Raw genomic sequence first — 24276 nt, 5'->3', positions numbered from 1 at the left:
AACGTGACGCGTGGCAAATTCGCTCAGGTGCGGCCAGAGAAAAGCCCCCAAATCAAGGACAGCAGTCAACCCTTCAGGGTAGAAGTCATCGCCCACACATACTTCTACAGCAGCAAGGCTTACGTCATCGTCGGAGAAATGAGCGGCTTCGCTTTAGAATTCGTGAACTGGATGGTCAGTCGAGGCTGCCGTAAGCTTCTTCTCACCGCAAGTCATGGTATGCTTATGGGGTATCCACGTCTTTGCCTGCATCGGTGGAAGACAGTCGGCGCCTCGGTAGTCGTCAGCGGAACCGACGCGTCGACAATGCCTGGTGCTTTGCAGATTATCGAGGAAGCTGAAGCAATGGGTCCGGTCGGCGGCATCTTCATCGTTTCTGCGGTAAGCCAGTACCACTTTTTCAACATAAACCATCCAATGCCTATCCTCATTTTTTCCGTGCGATCGTCGTTGTGGCAGTAAATGCTTCTGCACTGCGAGCACGGAAATTGAAGTCACGCGAGAAGATGCATCTAAATTATTTCAAGGCATTAAGCCCTTACCTCCTTCTCGTGGAGGAGTAGATTTTAATGAAGAAAAAGGACGAGAGGTCGGCCTGGAGAGCGTGTCTCTAGCCTGCTACTCCTCACTGGGGAAAGGATAAGTGGGAAATACAAGGAAAAGTAGGTGGAGGGTGATTATGTTATGGCACAATGAGATACTATATACACATTGTCCAATATGCGGATGCGCACTGTAGACACAATACTTGTAAGAGTAATCTTGTCCATAGAAAAAGTAATCTTGTCACAAAAAGTTATTGCACAAACACATTTCGCACTGACTGCACGTCTCACAGCTTCTACAGGCGATCGTCTAAACCAGTCTCACTTAAAAAGTTTGAAAGTGATTTTATGGCACGTTGGGCACAGTGAATACTGCTCCACGCGCCCAAAAGCTTTTCTTCTGAAAAAGGGCGGGAGTCCAAGCTGTCAACTGTAGATTTGAGTGTTCTTCGTTCGGCCGCATATTGAGGGCACACGCAAAGTACGTGAGCTATTGTCTCGAGAGTGTGACAGACGCTACATTCAGGGTCCCGTGCTTCTCCAATCTTGTGAAGGTATCGGTGGGTGTATGCCACACCCAGCCGTAATCGATGAATGAGTGTTTCCTGGCTTCTCCGCAACCGAAGTGGAACCCGGAATTGTAATCCAGCGTCAAGTCTATGGAGGCGCTTTTGTCGATGTTTAGAGTTGTCCCAATTTCGCGCCGTAGAAGTTTTAACGGAGGTATGGAGCAAGGTGTTAATGTCATACCGGGAAAAAATAATTTTTATAATGGTTCCGTCAGTGTCCGCCTTTTTTGCTTCCACGTCAGCCTATTTGGTTCCAGCTATTCCACAATGGCAAGAAATCCTCTGCAGTACGATCGTATGCCCGGAATGAGACGCTTCATCAAGCAGAGACATGTGTCATAAACCAGAGGACTATATGCGGTTCTGTCACTCATATAATTGCTGATGAGTTGCAGTGCTGGTTTTGAGTCACAGAACACTGTCCACTTCTCGAGACTCTGTTGCAGTATGCAGCGAACTGCTTCTCGAACTCCGGTCAACTCAGCTGCTGTAGACGTCCTGTGTCCTATCTTGAACCATTGTGCGATCCCCATTCCTGGCACCGTGTAGGCCGCCGCGGAAGAGGTCTGTGTCACAGAATCACCTGTAAAAACATTTTCGTAATATCCATACATGTAAGCAATGTATGATAGCGCGAAATGCTTGAGCCCAGCAAGCAGCATCTTCGACTTCTTCGTTATTCCAGGGATTGAGAGTTTCACCGTGGGCTTTGCCATCGTCCACAGTGGAACTTCGGGTATGTCATACGGTTCGAAGTCCGACGGCAGTAAGTCTTGCTGCGACAACACGGTTTCTGAGTAGGCGGACACAGGCTGTACGCTTGTGACGTTCGCGAGTGGATGATTCCTGTGTCTAGTCAGGAGCCTTAGATGCACTCGCAATGGCTCATGTTGCAGATAAACTCGAGCTGGCCACGCACGTGCCTCCGTAATAGTGCCCCAAGTAGACGCACATCGTGGTAGACCTAGGCAAATTCTCAGTGCGCTAGCCTGAGCACTTTCAAGTGTGCGTGCAGCATTATGCAAACTTTTTGATAGAAGAGAGGCGTGCAGACAGGACACAAGAGTAGAGAAGTAGACAACACGAACGCCAACTAGCTCAGCCAACCAACTAGCTCAGCTTTCTGTCGTTCTAATGCCTACAGCAGTTGTACTTACCCGCGAAAGTACAGGCGCACTGTAGCGTAAGTAGCTAACAAAAAGTGCCTGGAAGAGATGACTTGGATGGCCCCCATGATTTTCCAGACATATGTCGAATGATGTGAGTAAAGCTGTCCAGCTTTTTTCTTGATCCAGAGAGGTGTTTCGACCAAGATAAGTCACGGTCGATGATGACTCCGAGAAACTTGTAGTGGGTTACTGAAGGTATATTCTTCCCATCAATCATAACTGGGTAGCAGGCCATTGACTTCCGTGTAAATGCCATGATTGCACTTTTTTCTGGTGAGCGCTGCAGTCCGCGACTGTTTACGTATGTCGACGTTATTGACACTGCGCGCTGTAGCTCAGTTTGCACTTGCAAGCGCGTTAAGCTCGTGGTCCCTATACAGATATCGTCTGCGTACACAGAGACCGAGACTGTCCAATGAGTACGTTAATAAATAAGGTTGGGCTCAATATACCTCCTTGAGGCACTCCACGATAGACGGGGTGGTTTTTTGTTTCACCGTCTGGAGTTGTCATGAATATCGTTCTCTCTTGACGATAGCTGGCTATACATTGATGCATAGGTCCCCCGACGCCACATTCTTCTAGGGCATTTAAAATTGCATCATGTAGAACGCTATCAAAAGCACCCTTGATATCTAGAAAGACAGCAGCCGTTAATCGACGGCGACGTTTCTGGTGTTCAACAGTTGTTACTAGGTCAATGACGCTGTCGATTGACGACCTACCCTTTCAAAACCTGTCATAGCGTCTGGATATATATTACGCTTCTCCGAAAACCACTCCAGGCGCGTCAAAACCATGCATTCCATGGTTTTACATATGCAACTGGCAAGCGCCACAGGTCTGTAGCAAAGAATTGCATGGGGTATCTTGCCTGGTTTCAATAATTCCACAATTTTGCTTGTCTTCCAGTGTGCAGGCACATTTTCCGAGGACCAAGAGAGATTGTATAAAGCCAGGAGCTCTTCAGTCGCTCGAGGGCCTAGATGGCGCAAGGTAGAATAGGTAATGCCACCAGCACCAGGCGCGCTTGAGTGTCTTGAAGAGGAAATAGCTGCACATAGCTCTTGCAGCGTGAATGGGAGGTCGAGACGATCGTCCATTGTTGGAGGAGCACAACTGAGCACTGAAGCTACCGATGTTGTAGATCCAGAGAGGTGTATGCAGAAAGCTTCCGCGATTTCCTTCTCACTGCGCGTCTGTATTATAGCCAAAGCTCGGAAGGGACGTAGCTGTTGTGGAGGAGATGGTAATGCTCGTACAACATGCCATATTGTGGACAACGGTTTTCCTGGGTCCAGGCTGGTGCAAAAGGACCTCCAACGTTGTCTGTCGAGCTTGTCTAAGTATCTTTGAATTTTCTTTTGCACACGGCGTGACGTCCTCAAGTCTGATATCAATTTAGTTCGCCTGTATTTCCTCTCGGCGCGACGTCGGGCTGCCCGCACCTCTTCATATATAATGTCAACGGACGGTCTTGAATTTGATGTTTGGATGATGCGTGTTGTTGCGTGTATTGCTGCTCTAATGCGCTCTTCAATCTCTTTCGGTGTAATTGCACAGTTGCAGGATTCTTCTAGCTTGTTCTGAAAAGCATCCCAGTCAGTGCGTCGCGTATGGGAACTTGGAAGTCTTGTAAACCATCTCAGTTGTACATAAGTAGGTAGGTGATCACTGTCATACGTTTCAGCATCTGTGCACCAGCAGCAGAAGCCGAAAGGCATCGTGAAGCGATAGCTAAATCGAGACAGCTGCTGTACGTTGTGCCACGAAGAAATGTTGGTGAGCCGTCGTTCAGGATGTCAAGGTCATTGCTGCTTGTGAAGTTAAGAAGTTGTCTTCCTCGAAGTTTTGTGATCCTACTACCCCAAAGATGGTGGTGCGCGTTGAAATCGCCTCCAATAATATGAGGTCCTTGGCAACAGTCAAGAACAAGTTTCAGGTGTGCAGAGTCAAATCTTCTCCTGGGAGAAATATAGCCACCGATGATCGAGATTATCCGGCGCTTTAGCTTCAGTGTAATAGAGACGTACTCGTTGCTGTTATGCACCGGAACTTGGTTTAGCTAATACGTGAGGTCACATCGCACACATAGTAAACTTTGCTAGTATTTCCACTTGTCCCAGACGCGAATTGTTCGTATCCAGAGAGTCTAAATGGCGATGTCATATTCGGCACGCATATTACAATAACTGGAAACCGATGCTTCAGCACTCTCTGTTTAAAATCCCCCAGGCGACCCGGTAGACCTCGTACGTTCCACTGGAATATTATGGACCCGCTTATCCTTTCCTGTAGTGACAACCTTGAAGTTAATGGTGCCATGGCGTTTACTAGCTTTTATACAGCAGCAAGCACTGGTTCTAGTCCGTCGAAAATTTGCACCTCAGCCTTGGCAACGGGCGTCTGAACTCCGATGAGCAGCAATCGCAAGGAACGAATCAACTGTGCAAGCATTGCCTTGCTTTGCCCATCCGACGATGAAGGTTCACGTTCACGCTGGCGTTCCCGCTGCACTTCTGTACTCCGAGATGGCAGTGAAGGACATATAGTAGTGTCCTTGGTGTTCAGAAGAGCAGACGTGGTTAAAGGTGGCTCTGACGTTTGAGGACTAGCAGAAGCGCGCGACGACTTTTCCTGGAGTACAGGTTGTCCTCTTGCCGATGCTGACCTCCTTCTGCGATTACGCGAGCGCCTCTGGCGGTGGTGGGTCTTAGTAGCCATTTTTCTGTGTGTAGATCGATCTCGTACCATTTTCCTTAACACGGACATTTCAGTCTAATTTTGTACAGTCCTTCGACGTTGCCTCGTGCGGCCCATCGCAGCAAGGGCACTTCAAGTCAGAGCCAGCACACGTGAACTCATCGTGATCACCACCACAGCGCGGACATGTCATCTTGTTCACGCACACAGCACTTACATGCCCAATTTTCTGGCATTTCCGGCACTGCAAGAGCCTAGGGATGTATGGACTGACAAGATGTCGCACATAACCCACTTTTACATGTCTTCGTAAGGTCTCTCCCTCAAAAATGAGTTTTATGCACCTCGACCGTCCAAAACGGTGTATGTCTGGGATGTGGACAGTTGAGGAGATTAGCGTTGGGAGATCGTCATTATCAATATCTGTATCGACATCGTTGATAACACCGGCGATGGTGCTGCCTCCATGTACGATGAATGAGTGGACAAGTAAATTTCCTAGCTCAGTTACAGCTTTCAAATTGTCGAGGATGGTTCGTGTAGTCACATCAACAGTAAGTATGTTTCTTCTGGGATTAATTCGGACCTCTCTGATTTGCCCTGGAGCCAGCCTCTCGAGATAGGCAGTGAGAGTTGGCCTATTGAGGGAATTGAGGTTGCCTGTAGCAGCGACGGGGATGTAGGCAATGGTGTACGCTTGCTGTGTGGGCGGCTTATTGTAGTTAAGCTCACTCACGCTTGATGTCCTACGAACTTTCCTCTTCAACCGACGAATTGTGGCCTCGGTATATCCGCCGTCAGAATCCATGTCCTCGACGTCTGAGCAGCTCGATGACCTTGGCAGAGTCGCGTTGAGGTGGTCGAGCGCAGCAGACCGACTTGCAGCTTGGAGGCCAGCCCCCAACCTTGGCGGCAGAGGAGGCGGAACGTCCGTCATTGCTTTTGATATCGCACCCGCCACGGGGGCGTCAGTACACACAAATTTAAACAAAAAAAAACATAGCGAAGCAGAACTAGCAGCTGATCAAGAACTCGTCTTCTTCGTCCCCTCCTTCTCGTGGAACTTTGCCACTGCCATAGTCTGTGACACACCGAGCTATTCTTGCCGGAAGTTGTTCAAATGGCATGTAATCGACGTTTGCGTGATGTGTACGTCTTGTCAACCGCGTGCGACGTACAGATGTGTCGTATCGTATTGCGCACATATGCACTTGCCCTAGGAGCCGGCTACGCGCTTGTGCAAAGAAAGCTGGGTAACTCACTGAATATTGCGTGCTGACGCCGAGCATCAGGGCACGTGTTTGATTTCGTGCCTGGTGCCCGCATTTTGATGTGGCCGAAATTTCAGGGTGCTCGTTATTTGTTCATAAATGTCCGGATTTGCTTTATTTTTTGTTACAGACCTGAATTTTGTTTCAACACCCGCTTTAGCGAGAATAGAGTGCTTCGTGGGTCGGTCTCCATGGCAGCAGAGCTCCTCTTATTACCGAAGTCGTCCGCGATTGCCTTTAATATACATGGAACAAAAGTACTATATAACCAAGGCCCGTGTGTCTTCAACTGCTAACTGTGCGTAAGATTACACCGCTAATGGCACGCAGCACGCACGTATGGGAGACGTGACGCAGATTGTAACGTGAGTGTAGAGATAAAGCAAAGAGTAGCGGGTGGGATCGAACCAACGACCATCGTTTAAACAAGGCGTCCTCACAAGTGCGCCACTATCACTTTCAGAGTGCAAGCGTGTAATTTACGCTTTCCTAGACCGTCCTTTCCCGCACATGAAGATACCACGAATCAGGAATGTGCTTAGTGTAGCGAATGACTTTTCTGCACATTTTATACCAAGGGAACAGCGTGTACTGGGTGCGGAGAGTAATCAGGCACCGCTATGGACAGTAAGTTTATCGGATGTAAAGTAGCTATGAAAAAATTATTAGGCGTATGAGAGGTAGATCCCGCGGACTCATGCTTTGAAAGAGCCTTGAGAATACGTATACAATTCAAAAAGTGACGCCGAAAAGCATATGCTTGGCGATGACGGAATTATTAATATCACGCGAGCTTCCTGAAACGTAGGGAAGCCTCGCGAGTTGATTACTGTTCACAGGAGTTGGACGCTGTTGTGGTTGTTGTTCGATGGCGGCATCTAACCCTTGCGTGAATGTTGCTGTATGGCAGCTTGTGTAAGAAAACTGTTGCGAGAATTTAACGATACGTGACGCGGCGTGTCCGATCCGTGACTTTTTAGATCCATCAACGCTTCCTACAGCCTTGCCTCTGAAATAGTCACTTTGCGTCTCGTACGAGTTGAGAAGCAATCGTGAAAAACTTTGTTTCGCTTTCACGCACAGTGTCATGAAGACAGCTGGGTAGCCGATCAGGGGTCTGAGGTGTATCAAAGGTACTACAAGACCAAGCTTGGCTGCCTGCGGCACCTGGACGAGCATTCCCGAAAGTTATGCCCGCAACTGGACCACTTCGTCGTCTTTTCGTCACTTTCCTCTGGCCGCGGGACTGCGGGGAGGACGCTATCCGGCTACGTCGACTCAACGTTAGAGCGCTTGTGTGAGCGCCGCGTTGAAGATGGTTTTCCCGGTAAGTTGACGAGGTCATATAATGTCGTAGACTGGTGTACAACTGTACAAAACAATTTTTTCGATACGTGCAGTGTTTCAGGTCGCTTAAAGAGAAAGTGTCAAAGTCGTAACATATTTTATGTCTCGTCTCATCACAAGACAAACGCAAGGAAGGAACTTTCGTATGGCAATTGAATGCATGCTATATTCGATTTTAAAAAAATATCTGATGTTACTCTTTTGTTCATCTACTCATACTTACTACTGCGGATTTTCAGCCCACGTTCCGAATTGCTCATTCGAGGACAATTGGTGCCGGAATTCAAATCTGCGACTATCGTTCGTATCATCTTCTACAATGCAGTTTCTTGTTAAATACAGGAAGCAAAGTCTTAATTGTGCTGCGCCTGACCATGATTATATTTTTTCGTCCGTCATACATTGAAAAACAACGGACTTTTATTAGGTGAAACGTGAAGCCAAATTGCAATTTCCACATGAGTTCTGCAGCCTGGGAGTGAAATGTCGCACGCTCTGCTGGCTTCTGATTTCCTCTTTCCGCAGCGTATATCTGTGAAGGAAAGTAGTGGTTACGACGCACCTTGGGATTTAAACAAGGGTGTGGGACAGTGCAGTGTTTCTAACTTTTTGTTTTTCCGCGATATGATGTTATAATCTCTAGGTCTCTTGCCCACGTCAGAAACAATATGGATTTATGCAGATTACATTTGTCTATATGCACTCTTCTCATAATGATCCAAAATACTAAGCCCCCTTCAGGAACGCAATGACAAAACGCTACGTTTTTATGATTTAAAATGGCGTGAATCATTCAACGGATAAATCGGCGGTTTATTTTTCTTTCGCAAGTAAACGCCTAACAAACATGATTATTAATGTCAGACCTTGTTGTCCTTGTCGGTCTTCTTGGCCTGACAACAATCGCCAACTAATTACCTGTAGTTTACCACTTATCCGAGTCTATTGACCAAACGTTAACCTGCTTGCTGGGAATCTGCGAAGGAGCGTTGGATTGCCTGACTCAGCATTGGGCAGCCTTCCCATAAGTGAGACCAGAGAACCACTGGCTGAAGCTCTACATGTTCAGTAATGTCTTCGACATTTCATCCAGCTAAAAACAACAACACAACACGATAATAAACGGTTGCAGATGGTTCTATTTCAAGGATCTTCATGAATATACCCATTGCGGTCGCATCACCAGTCATATATTTCACACCAATGTCAACAGTCTCATTCTAACTTAAGTTTTCCGCTTGGTTTTTCGCTATTGGCTTCGAGCTCCACAACTGGAATAGCTGCCGCCACCATGTGCGTGACGTGATATTAGGGATCACGTGGACATAGCAGCCGCGCCGGCTGCTTCGGGAGCGCCGAAGCGAGCTGAAAACGAGAGTTTAAATTCCTTCGTACGCGGCGGTCATCATATAGTGGTAGATTTTCCCGCTTCAAGTGTCTCCTTTACAACGCTTGAAAGCACTACAATAGGTAGTGGCTGCCTTTGAAGGCGCGGAACATGGTACACTACTGCTCGGTGCCGCAGTGCCGGACGTACGCAACGGAGCCCGGTGTCAGCTTTATTCACACGTAGCCGCAGGACAAGAAGCTGCGTGAAGCTTGGCTCGCGAAACATAAAACCAGCAAACAGTCTACCGCTACAACTCGGGTATGCAGCAAGCACAGACGCGAGGAAGATTTCTGCTACGGCGCCGCGCCGGGTCTGCGATGTTTGGAAAACGCGCACTGAGACGCTTGCCCAAGTCCTCTGCCCGACTAATGTCATGACGGCTTGGTCTATGAACTTGTCGATGATATAGATACTGGCAAGTTGACTGCAGTGGAAAGGGAGCGGTAAGAAGCACATTAAAGAAAAAGCATGGCATGTGGTCATGTTTGTGTTATGAATTATTGCACTGGATTAAAAAAAGAAGCAGCGAGAAATCGCACGCTGAGAACACCGATAAAGATACAGTGCGACGCAACTCGAGAAATAATATTGAAACGTCCAAGAATTTAGCAGAAAAAAAAAAGATTTAATCGTCGCGACGGCATATCACAGTCACCGTAGGCGTCGAGGTCTCTACAATGAAATTATTTTTGAACTTTGCTGACAAGGAAATTTATTCACCCGTAGGCAAGCTTACAACTGTGGTATGAACAAAAAGTACAATATAAAGTACATCGCATGTAATACATCATACTTGATGTAAGCAAAACAGATTAACAAATGAAATAATAAATGGTGTCTACTTGACACTGGCTTTGCCATACACAAAAACATCAACAACAAAACTCATTACCGCATCCACACAAAAGCATTATTGTCAGCCTCGAATTTATGAAAGGTACCCGGGGCACATACAGATGCAGTCTGAACTCAGGCAACAGAATTGAGCATTATTCTGGATGTAGAAAGACTTTGCCTTGGGAGACGGTTATGTACCGCGTAGACCAGCGGCGAAGAAACTCGGCTTCACCGAGTTTGAACAACTGTTCTTCAAGATGACCCCATATTATCACCCGAAGTTTCCGCATTCTGGGGTACATTGCTCTATTTGACTGCCGAGATTGTTCTGCGATGTTACGGAAGCACCACAAAATGTAGCTAGCGCTGTAGTAGACGAGACTCGCAAACCGATCTCGGCGCTGTGGTGGCCGCACGATGGATATTCCGAACATTCTTGGAACTAGCTTCCAGACGGTGCGTGCTACAACGCAGTCCTTTACTACATGCGCGTTGGTCTCTGTTTGTGCGCAATATATGCATTTATCATTCGCTACCATATGCAGCGTTCAAGCCTGTCTCTTGTAGGTAGAATGCCCCACTGATATTGCCAATGAAAATCCTTCACTTGAGAGGGCAAATCAGGTGAAAGCACAGCTGTCCATGTTTGTGTAGTAGCTGTCCGTGGAGGTACAGCTGTCTCACACAACATTTCACAAAGCCTGGAAACTGGTGTCGCACGCCACTTTGTAATTCTTAGTTGTACAAGCTGGCTTTGCAAGCGCGCAGCCGCCGCATACTGCGGTGCTGGCGTTACCGCCGTCGGAAGCAAGTTGCCTGTACTCTGCGGCATAAGCGTTCGACGGTAATGGCCCAGCCAATACAGGAGCAGTGGCCTACCAGGGTACTCATCATCATCAAGTAGATCACATGTACTCTTAGTGCACAACAGCCTACCGAATGTAACTATGCACGGCAAGCTCCATCCTCCGCTGGATTTTGCCAGACGCAAAAATTGCTGCGCTACGTATTGCGACTTGTTTAGCCAGAACCATGAGAAAATAAGTGAGTTTACTACTCGTACTGTTGGTGACGGCGGGAGAGCTGCCCTTGCAGCAAACCACAGTTTACTGCACAATACGTTCTTAATGAAGAAAGCCCTTTCTGCCAGCGGCAGTGGCGACGCAGCCACTGCTTCTGACTTCTCTTTAATGGAGCTGACAATGTCTCGCCACGTGTGAGGTGAAACACCGCTTGTACAAAATTTGATACCTAGTATTTGCATATGTTCGGTCTGTTTAATGTCCCCTGGTAGCGTTATTTCGCCGCGACCTAAATTTAATGCTTCGCATTTTCTCATATTTTTTTTGCCCCCTGACATTGAAGCATATTGATTATAAATACGAAATACCTCTACAAGACTGTCCCCATCCCGTAAAAACAAAGTGATGTCATCCGCATACGCCGATACCTTTATGCACCCGGATCCCGGCATAGGAAGACCTCTTATGAGCGGGCTCTCGCTAAACCGCCTTAACAACGGGTCAATCGCAAGCACAAACAATATGGGTGACAAAGGACAACCCTGCTGCACTCCCCTTGTCACATCAAATCTAGGTGATAAAATGCTGTTAAGTAGTAGCTCAGCTGTTGTTCGCGAATACAACATCCGAAGGATGTCTACAAACTCTTCAGGGAAGTTATAGCATCGTATAACCTCAAATAAGTACTGCTGTTCTAAGCGGTCGAAAGCCTTGGCTTGGTCCAAGCTTACTAATACTCCTGAAGCTTCACGCGCTGTTGTGTATTGTATGATATCAAGTCTTAAGTTGAGAGACGAAAATATACTCCGACCCGGCACGGAACATGTTTGATGTACACTGACTATTTTCGGCAATAATATCTTCATGCGATTTACAAGAAGGGTCGTCAATATTTTATAGTCTGTGTTGAGCAGCGTTATAGGCCTCCAGGATGAGGGTTCTGCAAGGTTGGAGTCTGGCTTTGACAAGAGCATTACGCGGCCCCGATTAAACGATTTAGGAATACCTTCCCGTGCAAGAATGCCGTTAAGGAGCGACACTAAGGCAGTGCCTACTTCCTCCCAGCAAGATCGGTAAAATTCGACTGGTAAGCCATCTGGATCGGGTGTTGATCCGTTGTTCATAGATCGTATAACATCAAAAACTTCTTGCAGATTTGTTGGAGACAATAAATTCTGGCCTTCTGTATCTTCTACTTGAGGTAGGTTAGCGCAAAAATTCTGAAATTTCTTCACTCAATAGCGCTGCATTATAAATCTTTTCCGATAAAAATGCATCTGAGAACCAGTTCCAAAAGATTCTCTCGATATCTCGCCTCGCACCGCTCTCTGTGCCATCTTCTATTATAACCCTTTCAATGAAAGAGCTGCCATTCTGCCTCCTGCTGGACGCACAAGCCAGCCGCAGTACCTCAGGTTAAGAAATTGGCCTGTTGGTCATCCACGCCTTTGCGGAGGGGCGAGAGTACCAGGTCATAAGGCTATGGTAGCGTTCACGCTGATGATCTAGGTATTCGCGCATTAACTGTGTTTGGGAGTTGCCGTCTCGTACTATTCTTATCCTTCTCAGGCACTCACAAAGCTGTTCGGTCTCTTTTCTTTTCCTTTTCCTGCTAGCTGCTATGCATACTGACCTCCACCTTTCCTTTAAGGTATCCCACGCTTCGATATTGCATTCATAATCGCAAACTGTTGTAGCTACTGACGCTTTTAGTTCGGTTACAGTCGCCTGGTCACGCAAAGAAGCAATGTCTAGTCTCCACATGTCAGTGCGTTCACCTGGCCTTCCTTCGAGGTTCAATATGACAGCGAAAGGGCGATGATCTGAAATGTACCCGGCGTCCGCGGGGAGATCGAGGATGCTGCACTGGACAATTTGCGTTGTTAATTCAGGGGGGAAATACATTCGATCTAGACGACATTGTGATTGTCTTTGCTGCCATGTGGCGCCAAAACTTCCGCCATGCATATGGACCCAGGCATCCGATAAATTGTATTCTTTCACTATACGAGATAATTCAGTTGCGTGCGTATTGGAAGCGTATTGTCGTGGCCCTCGTAAGTCGCGCATGGGGTCGAGCACACACTTAAAATCGCCAACGATAAAGAATGGGAGAGTCTCGAAAAAAAGTCATTGCGGTCTGACCGTACGGCGGGTCCATAGACATTCAATGCCCGAACTTTCCTCTCACCTCAGAAAAAATCAAAAGCTATTACACGACCTTCCAAGTCAAAAAGGCGGTGACTTCCATGTAGAAGCACCCTACGAAAAACCACCACTTTTACAACACGACATCTCCCGGGGCTATATGAAAAATAAGCATTAACACAAAATTCATCACAAAATCTTTTAACTTCCTGCTTGTTTCTCAAGTTACACTCCTGAAGAAACAGGAGGTCGACTTTTTTCTCGCGAGCGAAATGAATTACTTCCCTCTGCTTATCTATGCTACGAAATCCTTGTGCGTTAAGTGTCATTATGTGCAAATACATGGTGAGTTAGTTGCGTACAGAAATAGACTAAGACAAATGGCTTACCACAAGCTAGTTGCGAACTGAATCGGCGTCCTACATCAGTGCAACAGCCAGAACACGGCAAAGTCAGCAATGACTTAGGAGTATCACAGCGGCGAACGCGAAACGGGCACTGTTCATGTTCTTCACACAAGTTAGCCGGAAGCAAACTGATTACTAAAATACCGAGGTTGCAGACGCTCGCACAGGGACGGGAACGCGATGTCTGCGCCAAACACCGTTCCGTCAACGCTGCCTGATCTTCGTAGCGGAGAGTAGAGGAAAAGCAGCCCTTACGGGCAGCAGAAGCAGTGTAAGGCGCCATTGTTAGTACGTCTCCGAATCGGAGACAACGTCCATGGTAGTGGTGTCTCGTGGCATTTTCTTGCATTTCTTGGAGGGTGTCGCCATTGGTTCTGATGACGTAGAGCTCTCTGAATAGAGCATTCTCTTGGCTTCTTCAGACGCTGTTTGCGAGCGCGTGCGTCTCTCATTCACCGCTGTACCAGGCTGTACTAGTACCGCTCGCAAGCGCGGTCGTTGTCTTGGCAACCGGCGTGAACCTCGACGGACCGGCCGAGACTTCGGGGAGGCCGCGATGGCGTCCATCCGCGTTCTCGCTAGCGTTCGGTGTTGTAGCACATGCAAGGAGCCGTTCCCGCTGTGATAGCGTAGACTGGGCGTCTAACGTAGGCTCTTCATCGTCTTCCGTGGCAGACGACGCCACTGTGGCAGGTGGCGTCTCGTTGCTCTCTTCGTCAGTAGAGGGAGAAGACGCAGCGTCGCTGGCATCGGGGGACGCTGGCGTCGGCGCCTCTGGGGCACTTTCTTTTCCTGGTTGATCTGTGGCTTGCGTCTATGCTGCCTCTTCAGATGTATTCTCGCCCAGTCCTGGCTGGGCGGGCGTCACTGGTGTCACTGCAGCAGCATACGAACGTGGCAACACACAGTCAACAGTGGCGTGCTCGCCATTACAACGTCTGCATGGCGCGTTGCACGTTGCCGTCGCATGGCCGAAAATGGCACATCGTGCGCATCGAGCTGATGTGCAGGTGGCCCCAAAATGACCTTCTGCTCCGCACTTGGAGCACACTCTCTTCATTCCTTTGTATTCCAGCATTACCCGAAAGCCAGTCACCATGATGAAATTCGGGGGAGGTTTTACCATCTCGAGCTTGACCAGTCGGCTGCCGTTGCTGATGTCCGTCCTGTCCTTGAAAACGACGTCGGAAATGCCTCGGCACTTCCCATACGGTGCAAGTGCAGCAATCAGCGCGTCGTCACTGACACAGGGTGGAAGACGATAGACCGTCACATAAATCACTGGCGTGCCCATGCGTTCCAGCGGTACGACCTTGTTGGCGAGCAGCAGGGAGCCTTTTGCCGCCATCTTGGCTGCCTGAGCCGCGGAGCGGACAGCTGCCAAGAACTTGTTGCCGCCGTGATGTTGCAGATACTGCAACCCTCCGGCACCTACGACTTCTTCGATGGAGTCGATGATGGCGTCAACCGGCGTCGAAACCGGTACATTGAAGAGAAAGCACTGGGCTTTCGTTGGACGCTGAGCAGGCGCTGGTTTGTCCATAGCTGATTCACCTAAGCAACCACGACGCAATGCGTGGTGCCCAGGCTGATGATACACACGAAAAAAACACAGACAAGTTGCGAGAACAAAACGAGATCATCCGGGCAACCAGTCTAAACTGGAGCTCGCTCTCTAGCCACCAAGCCTTTGTACAGGACCGCATTTCATAGGCCAGTCACTGCCCAAACAAATTAGAAAAAATATTACTTCCGAGTTCTTCACAAAGTTTCTTCACAATATCACTCAAGCTGTAACTTCTAGCACGCTGAAGTTTTATTTGTCATTTCAAATAGGGGCGACGTTCAAAAGGCAAATACAGGGCACCATACACTTCAGTGTTATCTTTTGGCGCTGGGCGCTGAGCGCTGAACATCAGCGGCCCGCGAGTTCCGCGGCGTGGGTTTTGCGTCATCTCGAGAGATGGCGCCGTGCTGCGTGCCACCTCCTTCAGGCGCTTCTGCCGGCTTAACAGTTATGGTGTTGCGTTGCTAAGCACGATGTCGCGGGATCAAATCCCCGCCGCGGCGGCTCCATTTCGATGGAGGCGAAATGCAAAAACGCCCGTGTCCCATGTATTAGGGGGACGTTAAAGATCCTCTGTTGGTCAAAATAATTCCGGAGTGCCCCACTATGGCGGGCCTCAAACTGAAATGTCCTGATTTTTGCACGCAAAACCAATGAATTCATTTCATTCTCCTTCTAGCTGGGCAGTGCACTCTGTCCCCCTGGCGTCTTTTGTCTAGCTCTTATGCCTAGCTCTTGGCGTCTTAGTCTAGCTGGGCAGTGTCCATATGAACTAGTGCAGGGCATGGCGCGGTGGGGTGTGGTGGGTTGTGCCGTTGCGGGCATGCACTAAACCCATTTCTAGACTGCGGCTAGTACCATCTCCAACCAATCTTCTTTGCCGGTTGCCATTTCATGCTTACATCTACTCTCGATTACGGGAGAGCCAGCAATTTTTCAATGATTGATCTACAAAACAGAGCTGCTCCTCGTCTTCGTTTTACGTTCCAATGCGTAATGAAAGCAAACGTTACCTTTTGCAGCCCAAGACGTCATACACATGTGCAAAACTATTTGGCGTTCTCCAGGCTACAAGACAAATTGCTGACAAGTAAATCATAATTGGAGAATATAATCTGATTCAAAATCAGCACTGGACTCATTGAGGCAATATTCTGTATAATTCCTACTCATTATTGTATGCGGTCGCACAGACATTGGCTATTACTTTCTTTTGCCGCCATCGCGAGTTGACCTTGAGTAGGTCCGCATTCACATTGGTATAACTGAAAACGAAGTAGCCGACCAGCTGGTGGCCGATGCTTTCTCACCGAATGGAAGAGTTTGCTGACCCACCTAGAACTTGTCCATCTCTCTCGAGGCCAGAAGCGTTCTACGTAAGCTGCATAGGGCATTGTCCGAAGAAATGTGGTTTAACAAGAAAACTAAGATATCATCGCTACATCGAGTAGACCTTATTTTACGCTTTTCTACGAACATGAAAGCTTATCGTACGTTAGCTATTATTTTAAACCGTTAATGACTAGACGTATCATAAACACCTCGCCGTTCACCCAAGTGAAAAAAATCGGCAACGTCCAACTGCCATCTACGGTCCCATATCAGTCGCGTCTCTGTAGCAGGTTCACGCAGCTTGTCCACAATATGATCAACGAGTTAAATTATGTTGCTTTGACAAACGTGAATTTCCCATTACAAGAACACCGTATTGGCCCTCAAATAAAGCGACTGCGAATATACTGTTACGTGAAGCCGATGTACAACTCTACTTACAATATACTTACACGTAAGTGAAAGATGGCCAAGATGGCAAACCTATGCCAATCGGGAACACGTCGTCTTCCTCCTCTTCAGTCCAACCACACTGTAACGGTTGTTCTGTGTTAATATGTACCGCGAGAGGGGGACTTTCAGTATTTCAGAAAAACAAAAAATGTACAGAACGATTATAACGTCAAGTGATGCCGCAAAGAAAGAGGAAAGGATGCATGAAAGCGGTCGCCCGCGGGGCGTTTTATTCATCCTCACTGTGACCTGCCGCCGCAAATGAAGTGAACGGACGAGTTCGTGTACAATTTACTCGTTGTCACTGCGGACGTCTTCGCCACTGTCAGCGAGAGTGGCTTTGTCCTCGATGCCACCAGTTATTGGGCAGGCAGCGTTTCAGAAGTCTTGGCACTATCCACCACGGTTAGCACACAATTGAACACGCATCCCCATCATACCGGCATCACAATTATCGCACAATCGTGATAATCGCGCAAGCACGCACAGTTGTACCCGGCAAAGACATGTTCGAATGCGTATATTTGAACACGGCTTCGCATGCGGTATAGGGATCGCCGTGGTGCCTAGCGGTTTGACTGCAGCTTGAAACGCGTGGAAAGAACAGAAACAAAGGCGTTATATTCGTGCTAGGAACCGGAACGCAAGGTGTTGCACGTTTTAACGTCGAAAAGTTTGGAAATAAACTCGCGTCATATTCGTGTTTTGCAATAAAGCTGCTCGGTCCAAGCTCATCCTCCGCTAAACAGATACTGCCAGGCCTACAGAATTTCAGATTTCCTTTTAGATAACGATCAAAATACCTTGGTGTGATTTGTAAATTTATGCGAAACTTATGCATATAAAGTTTTTATCACTACATGAAAAATCTCGTATGTGCTTTATGCATTTTTTTTGTTGCTTAGTGTACATCTACTATTTTACTTATTGTGTGTGCACATGGATCGCTTCTCCTGCTTTGTTCTTATTTAACATTTGCTTTTTTTGTAGACTTGTTATGGTTCTTTGCTTCTGGTATGTGTGCGGATGTTTAAGGGGAATTTCTTATTCATATTTATCAATGGTGTATTGGGACAGGCAGCTCTAATGTACCCTGCCTTCACATCTGTGCGCAGGTAATAAACAACAAACAAAATGCGAAACCAGTTTACCAAGTTTCCTACCTGGGCATCAACATTTCTAAGTTGCTCATGCATGCACGATCGCGCGACTTAATGAGAAACAGAAAATGAAGGTATTGTTTTCCGAGTTAAATAGGCTTTACTGTGTTAGGGAAACAGACGGGTGTACAGGATTTACTTGCCGCACCAATATGGGTGCAGTGTTCTTGGGGGGGGGGGGGGGGGGGGGAAGGGTAGGACATCTCATAATTCCCTCGATTCGCTCCAGCTCAATGCGCTAGCGCATAGAAAGACGATGTGTTATTGTATTATATGCGATATTCAGTTAGATGTATGAAATCCATTTTATACATTGCCAACGCTCATAAATTTCAAGCTGCTGATACGTGCAACTCAGTGTCAAATCAAAATACACGGCAAGTAGGATGCTTATCAGACCCAAATGAGGCATCTAGTTGCGCTTCGACAGCTTTGCCTTGAATACGAAACGTGCCGTTGTGTACAGCACCTTTTTATACAATTCGCCCAGTTATAAATATTTGGTATAACATTGAAAGTGTAGAATTTATAGAGAAGATGGTGACATTGCTGTGTCATGCTAATATATGCTGCAATATTTTTTATGACGCGAACGCGTACAAGCGCAGTTTCCCATCCCACCATCGCATATAAACGCAGCCAGCACGGCTTGAGGGTCCCTACTAAAGCAACAACAGCTGCTTGGGCAGCATATCAACGCTACATGTGAAAAGCCGATGCTTCTTTTTTCTCTCTTTCTGCCTTTTAATTGCTCTCTTAGCATTGGCCATCCAATGGGGTGCCATTGATGAGGGCGGCCAAGTTCACGAGGCCGAGCGTCCCGAAGCGGCATTCGAGGCAACACAGCCTCAGCGAATGAGGTCCGCCTTGGAGGTCATGGAGAGGTTCCTGAAGCAAAGGCACCCCGTTGTCTCCAGCTTCGTCAAGGCTGAAGTCACTTCAAGTTTGGGGAGCGAACGAGAAACTAACTTCCTCGTGGACTCGGTGACCCGAATTCTCGGTGAGAAGCTTAACCCTTACGCTTTGTTCGACTGCAATGTTCGCTTTGTTCGTTTGCCACTGCGTCGTGTCCACCGGATGGTGCTTGCGGAAGAGCTGGAGGTGACGGCTCCCTAGGCATGGTACGGTGTGCGCGCCATGCTCCGCTGCCTGTTAAGAAATCCGAGCAGCGCCCGAGCATCGAAGAGCCGTGTGGTGCTTAAACCAGAGCGCTACAAAATATGCTTTACAATGAATTGTCATACGGTAAGCAAGATCTTCACATCCCTGCCAGCGATTCGGCCAGCTCAAGACCGAAAGCAAAAGCACCTGTCCCACACCCCAGCTGACGCCTAAACAGGCAGTTTGATTGGGCTAGTTGGTACGAATTCATTATGCCTGCGTGCCCGTTAATTTCGCGCTGCCGCCCACCATGGTAACGCCTAAACACTTGCCTTATGCACGCTTTAATGGCCTGCTAGTTTTCTCTTCCCCAAAACGTCTTGTTCGCATACTTTCCATTGCAGGTGTACTTGGTTGGCGTAAAGTCAACCACTAAAGGCGCAGGGAGGTCTCTCAAATACTCGTCCGGTTTACTCGCTGCACGCGGAAAGAGAATAAAGGGGCAAAGATAAAAAAATTGCAGAGAAACAGCAACAGTGGCGCGCCATCGTAAAGGTTCACACCGAGTCTATAAGCAGTCGCAAGGACATTTTCACTCAACGAACCCCAATAACGCCTTCGCCATTTTCTGCCCCAAGAACGGACATTGCCGTGACCCTAAAATTTTCACCTCTGAAAAGGGTCTTGATGGGTGAACTCGAAGTTCTTCAGAAACGCCGTGTGGTCAAGAGAAATAAAGCTGTAAGCTATGAAAGTATGGGGGCATAATCATGACTACAAAATTGTCCGCTCTCGTTTAAACACAACAGGAAAGTGCTCATGCCATCCTGTGAGTAATCGCAAATATTTTACTCCGCAATTTCTGGCGTCGTTTCTCGTACCAACCAAAAAATTTGACTTTGCATGTACCACCTGTCTTATGCTGCGTCTCTGCTTGCTGATTTTAATGACTGACCTTTCGGTCAAGCCGAAGAAAATCAAAGGCAATGAAACCTTGATTTCGATACGTTTTTTTTTGTTTTGGAGTTTATATGCCTGGTAAATAGTTTGGTGAGAACAAAATCGGTTCACGTACCTTAGGTGCAGCAGGTCGAATTTTTTTCATCTTTTCCTGTTAATTGATAGGCGAGTTGCCTCTTGCATTTCCTCTCGATAGAGTTTCAAACTGCGAAATTTGTGGCCACCATAAGCGTATCTCAAAATGCAGGTGCAGGATTCGAGGATACGGTCACCATCATCACTAAACTAAGACTGTTAAATAATTAATTGCAGCCCTAACACGAAGGGTGATGTTGGTCAGAGTTTTGACCGACCACTGCTATTCGTCACTCAGAAAGCGGGAAGAAAAACAAAGTGGTAATGGAATCGAAGTAGAGAACACAATGCCGAAATAAAGAAAGGGGGGACACGACAAATATTACAAGAAAAGCCCTCAAAGCTCAATACAAAGGAAAGGACATGAAAAAGCGCGAGAAGGTAACAATTTTTACTTGCCCCTTGTTTCTTATTTTATACAAGCACTTTAGTGAGAATTGGGCTCAACGATATTGATTTGAAGAAGGAACTTATAAATGCACAAGATTACAGTACAGCCGCCGTAACGTATTATAACCTCAATACTGAAGGAGAAATCTAAAGGAAAATACTGAAGGAGAAATCCGTCAAAACAGCTGTCATAATGCGCAATCCTGTCGTGTGTTTTTTTTTTTTTTTTTTTTGAAGCGGTATATATTCCGACATCTCCCTATGTGGTTTCTTTGCATTTACCACTGACGATTTTCTCCACATATGCAACTACACTAATCAAGGCAGATATACATGTTCGCAAAAGCATCAGATAAAGTCAAGATGACGCGCAAGACGGGAGCGAGGAACAGAACGCAGTGCTACATAGCAGATATTTTTTATTCATAAAAATATGGTCACTGAAAGTACAAAACTATGTCAAAAAATTACCCACTGCTATTTAACAACAAAGACCAGTGGTCTGTCGGGGAGCGGTTAATATTTGCATCGCAGTTTACATTCAGTTTATCTATTCGAGGACACGTGAAACAGAATACTCTGAGTAAAGAATAAACCCATTTGATTGAAATTTGACACATTTAAGAGTGACCGTTAAACTGCAATTGGTGGCAGCAAAAACTTGATTGGTCACCATAATTTTAGAAAGATTACCTAAACTCGCGAAGGTATAAAAAAGGGTAAATCACAGAATTCACGAATTGGTAACTCTCATGCAAAACCAGATATCGCACTTCTGTAAAATTTATCTGATAGAGCATCTCAAACGAATGGATGCGTGATAACAGTTTCCACCTGACGTCAATTATTTGCACTGTTTACGATGATATTGCAAAAGTGTATTTAAAAATAGTGGCATAGTTCAATTTCCGTTAATTTCTTTCGCTTGAGATGTCTGAATACATGCACTTTATTGAACAGCGATGTGGTTTTTATTCCCGAGTTGCCGAGTCGTGAGTTTTATCCTTCAGTTTTCCTAATTTCTTCGACTTTTTCTCCAAAAGCACTTTCGTATACAATTTTTTTAATGATGACCTAAATCTTAAATTGACTACAAGAGTCGGTAGATTTTACCTTTTTCTTTAATGCAACGCCGGATTTACTCATGTGGATGCTGAGTATATCGACTTCTCATTTACCATGTATTTATCTCGGCTTTGCATGGAGTGAAGTTGCCTCCTAAATTAACCACTCCTCACTGTGTGAAGCGGTACCGAAACCCTTCTCACGTACTTGTCGCGGCTACAAACACTCGCGTCATTCACAGCAACATTCGTGTTCTTCAACGCGATTCGGTTATTTAGCCCTGCACATGATACAAACGTCAATTTTGCGGTAAGCGCCTGTGTTGACACGCCTCTGTCCTCGTGTCCAGTGCATGCGCTGTGATCGCGAAGACCTATTTCTGCTTCCTTCGTTGCACTCTCCAACCACGTTGTTGTAACTTTGCACTTCTTCATCTCGCGACGTTCCCGCAGGCTTCCAAGATTCGTCGAAGCTGAACCATAACAGCAACCTGGGCGAGTTGGGCTTGGACTCCATCATGGGCGCCGAGGTACTGATGGTCATCGAGAAGTGCACCGGCCTGGTTCTGTCCGTGCAGGGATTACGCCAGCTGACCCTTAATTCATTGCGAGAGCTGAGCAAAAAACAACATTTAGGTTAAAGTAAGCATGAATACGATGTTCGTGTTCTTTTTTTATAAATGGGAGACGAATTGGAACCGACGCAAACGCTTATTTCTGTAACGCGCCAATGAAACCTACCAACTTGTAAAATAAAGATATTGTCAGAACTCTTGTTGACGTCTTTTCCTCGGCTTTATTTTACGGAAGTAACTGAATTTTCAGTTCGTTGCACGCGTCGCCCGTAGCAATTAGTTTTGCCTAACACCGTCATCATCATGTCTTTTTGCCGCAAGAAGTTCCCAGGAAAGAACGCTTTTCTGTCCAGCGGGGATGTAATCTGCGGTGCTCAATCACTGATCCTTCGTGTCGCCATCCCGTCCTAGAGTTATTGTCGTTGGCACGGATGCCGCACCACTGTCTGCATCCGTGCCGTAGCTGTTCTCGGGCCTGCTGTTTCTGCACCAGTCGGCACTTGCACCCACCCACAAAATGCAGTGCAGCCTGGGAGCGTGGGGCTGCGTTCCAACGAGCAACAGTGTAGTCAAGAGTTCGACGAAAGTTCGTCTGGTCTGGTAACATGATGATAAAGAAATTGCGGTCACTGACCAAGTCAAGGTAAAAATAACGCAGAGACGTTTCGCGAACCCGTACGGGCCCCGAAACGTCTCTGTGTTATTTTCACCTTGACTTGGTCAGTGATCGCAATTTCTTCATCACAATGTCATGCATCAAATAGTTCATGAAAAACTGGCCTTGACAACAGTCTCGCTCCATCCCTCACTTCGCCATGTTGGAAACACATCTCGCTGTCGTTTTTTATTGCCCAAGGTAAATACTAATTACGGTCGCTCTACACTACAGTTTACAGGTACCTCAGTTTGGAATAAACTTGACAGTGACCTAACCACTCTAGGAACATAGCATACATTTCTTAAACAATTAAACCTCTCACTTATTAACAATGCGTAACATTGCGCATGCTTGCACATGCCCTCACATTCCTTTTTCTTCTGTTCCTGTGCCGATGTTTTCGATGACGTAACAAAGAAAACTGTTAGAAAAAATGTATCTCATTTGTGAAATGTTCCCTACTTCTGTATTTTCTTGTTTTGCTTATTCAGCTATTTAGGTTTTATGTGATTTTGCAGCATAAAAAAAACAGCTGCCATAGAAGTGTGTTCTTCCTGATAACAATCGGTAGGGACCCTTTAACAAATTTGTTCGGTCCCAAAAGTGTGTACTTTGCAATTGTATACGTTCATTATGTTAAATAAACTTTCAAACTTTCAATGAGCGATAGTGTAGCTGTCTCAGTCACGCATTGAAGCGAACTTGACGTGGTGCATCGATTCCTGAAGGCGTGGCTTCGTGTGGCACGTGGATTCCGAGCATGGGCAGTAGCTCTTCTAGACGAGAACCAATAAGGCGGAGTACATAGCGCGTGTGGAGTTGCAACAACTAGGATCCGAATCGGGCGCCACTACGACTTTCCTCGTCCCAGTCATAATACCGCTGCCTTCCGATACAAAACTACGAATAGCAGAGGACTCCTGAAAATAATGTACAGCTCTGAGTTTCAGTCGAGGAGTACCAGCAGATAGCTTGGCCGATCAGCTGCACCTGAATTTCCAGTTCTACTCCTTATCCCTCTTGACGACCGACCTGTATGCTCAAACGAAGCTTACTAACGAAGATGCTTGCAGCTATGCTTTGACTGAAGCTTGGGTATGCGGCCTTGAGGAGCTGCCTGCTATTCAGAGTTCTGTATGAGAAGTGTCAATCCATATTATGTGGTCGAGGAGAGATGAAATTGTCCTTATTGGGCGAATTATTTATTGGTGGAGGTCAATAGAAGAATGTAAGAAGCATATTAAGGTTAACGGGACCTGTGAAGGAAAAAATACTTGGCTATGAGTAGCATGCCTATGGAAAGGTAGCGGCAGCAGAGAGCAAAGAATTGATCGACTGCACGTGAAAAAAATATGAGCTACAAAAATGGGACCAAATGATATTCGGGTTAATATAGATGCGCAGGTTGTGAATCTAGATATATGTGGTGAATAAATGGAGCTCTAGTGGCGTAGTTGTGCGAACAAGAGAATG

The 24276-nt window shown here is 46.7% G+C and overlaps 1 pseudogene; it reads left to right on the top strand.

The window, feature by feature from the left end:
- LOC142591542 (fatty acid synthase-like) overlaps positions 1-22324 on the top strand; it is a 120480-nt pseudogene extending 98156 nt beyond the window's left edge.
- The last annotated feature ends 1952 nt before the right edge of the window (positions 22325-24276 follow it).

Source organism: Dermacentor variabilis, chromosome 8 (genome assembly GCF_050947875.1).
Source record: "Dermacentor variabilis isolate Ectoservices chromosome 8, ASM5094787v1, whole genome shotgun sequence".
In the NCBI taxonomy this organism is placed as follows: Eukaryota; Metazoa; Arthropoda; class Arachnida; order Ixodida; family Ixodidae; genus Dermacentor; species Dermacentor variabilis.
The sequence above is the reverse complement of the archived record's forward strand: the minus strand, read 5'-3'. Positions and strand labels throughout refer to the sequence as shown.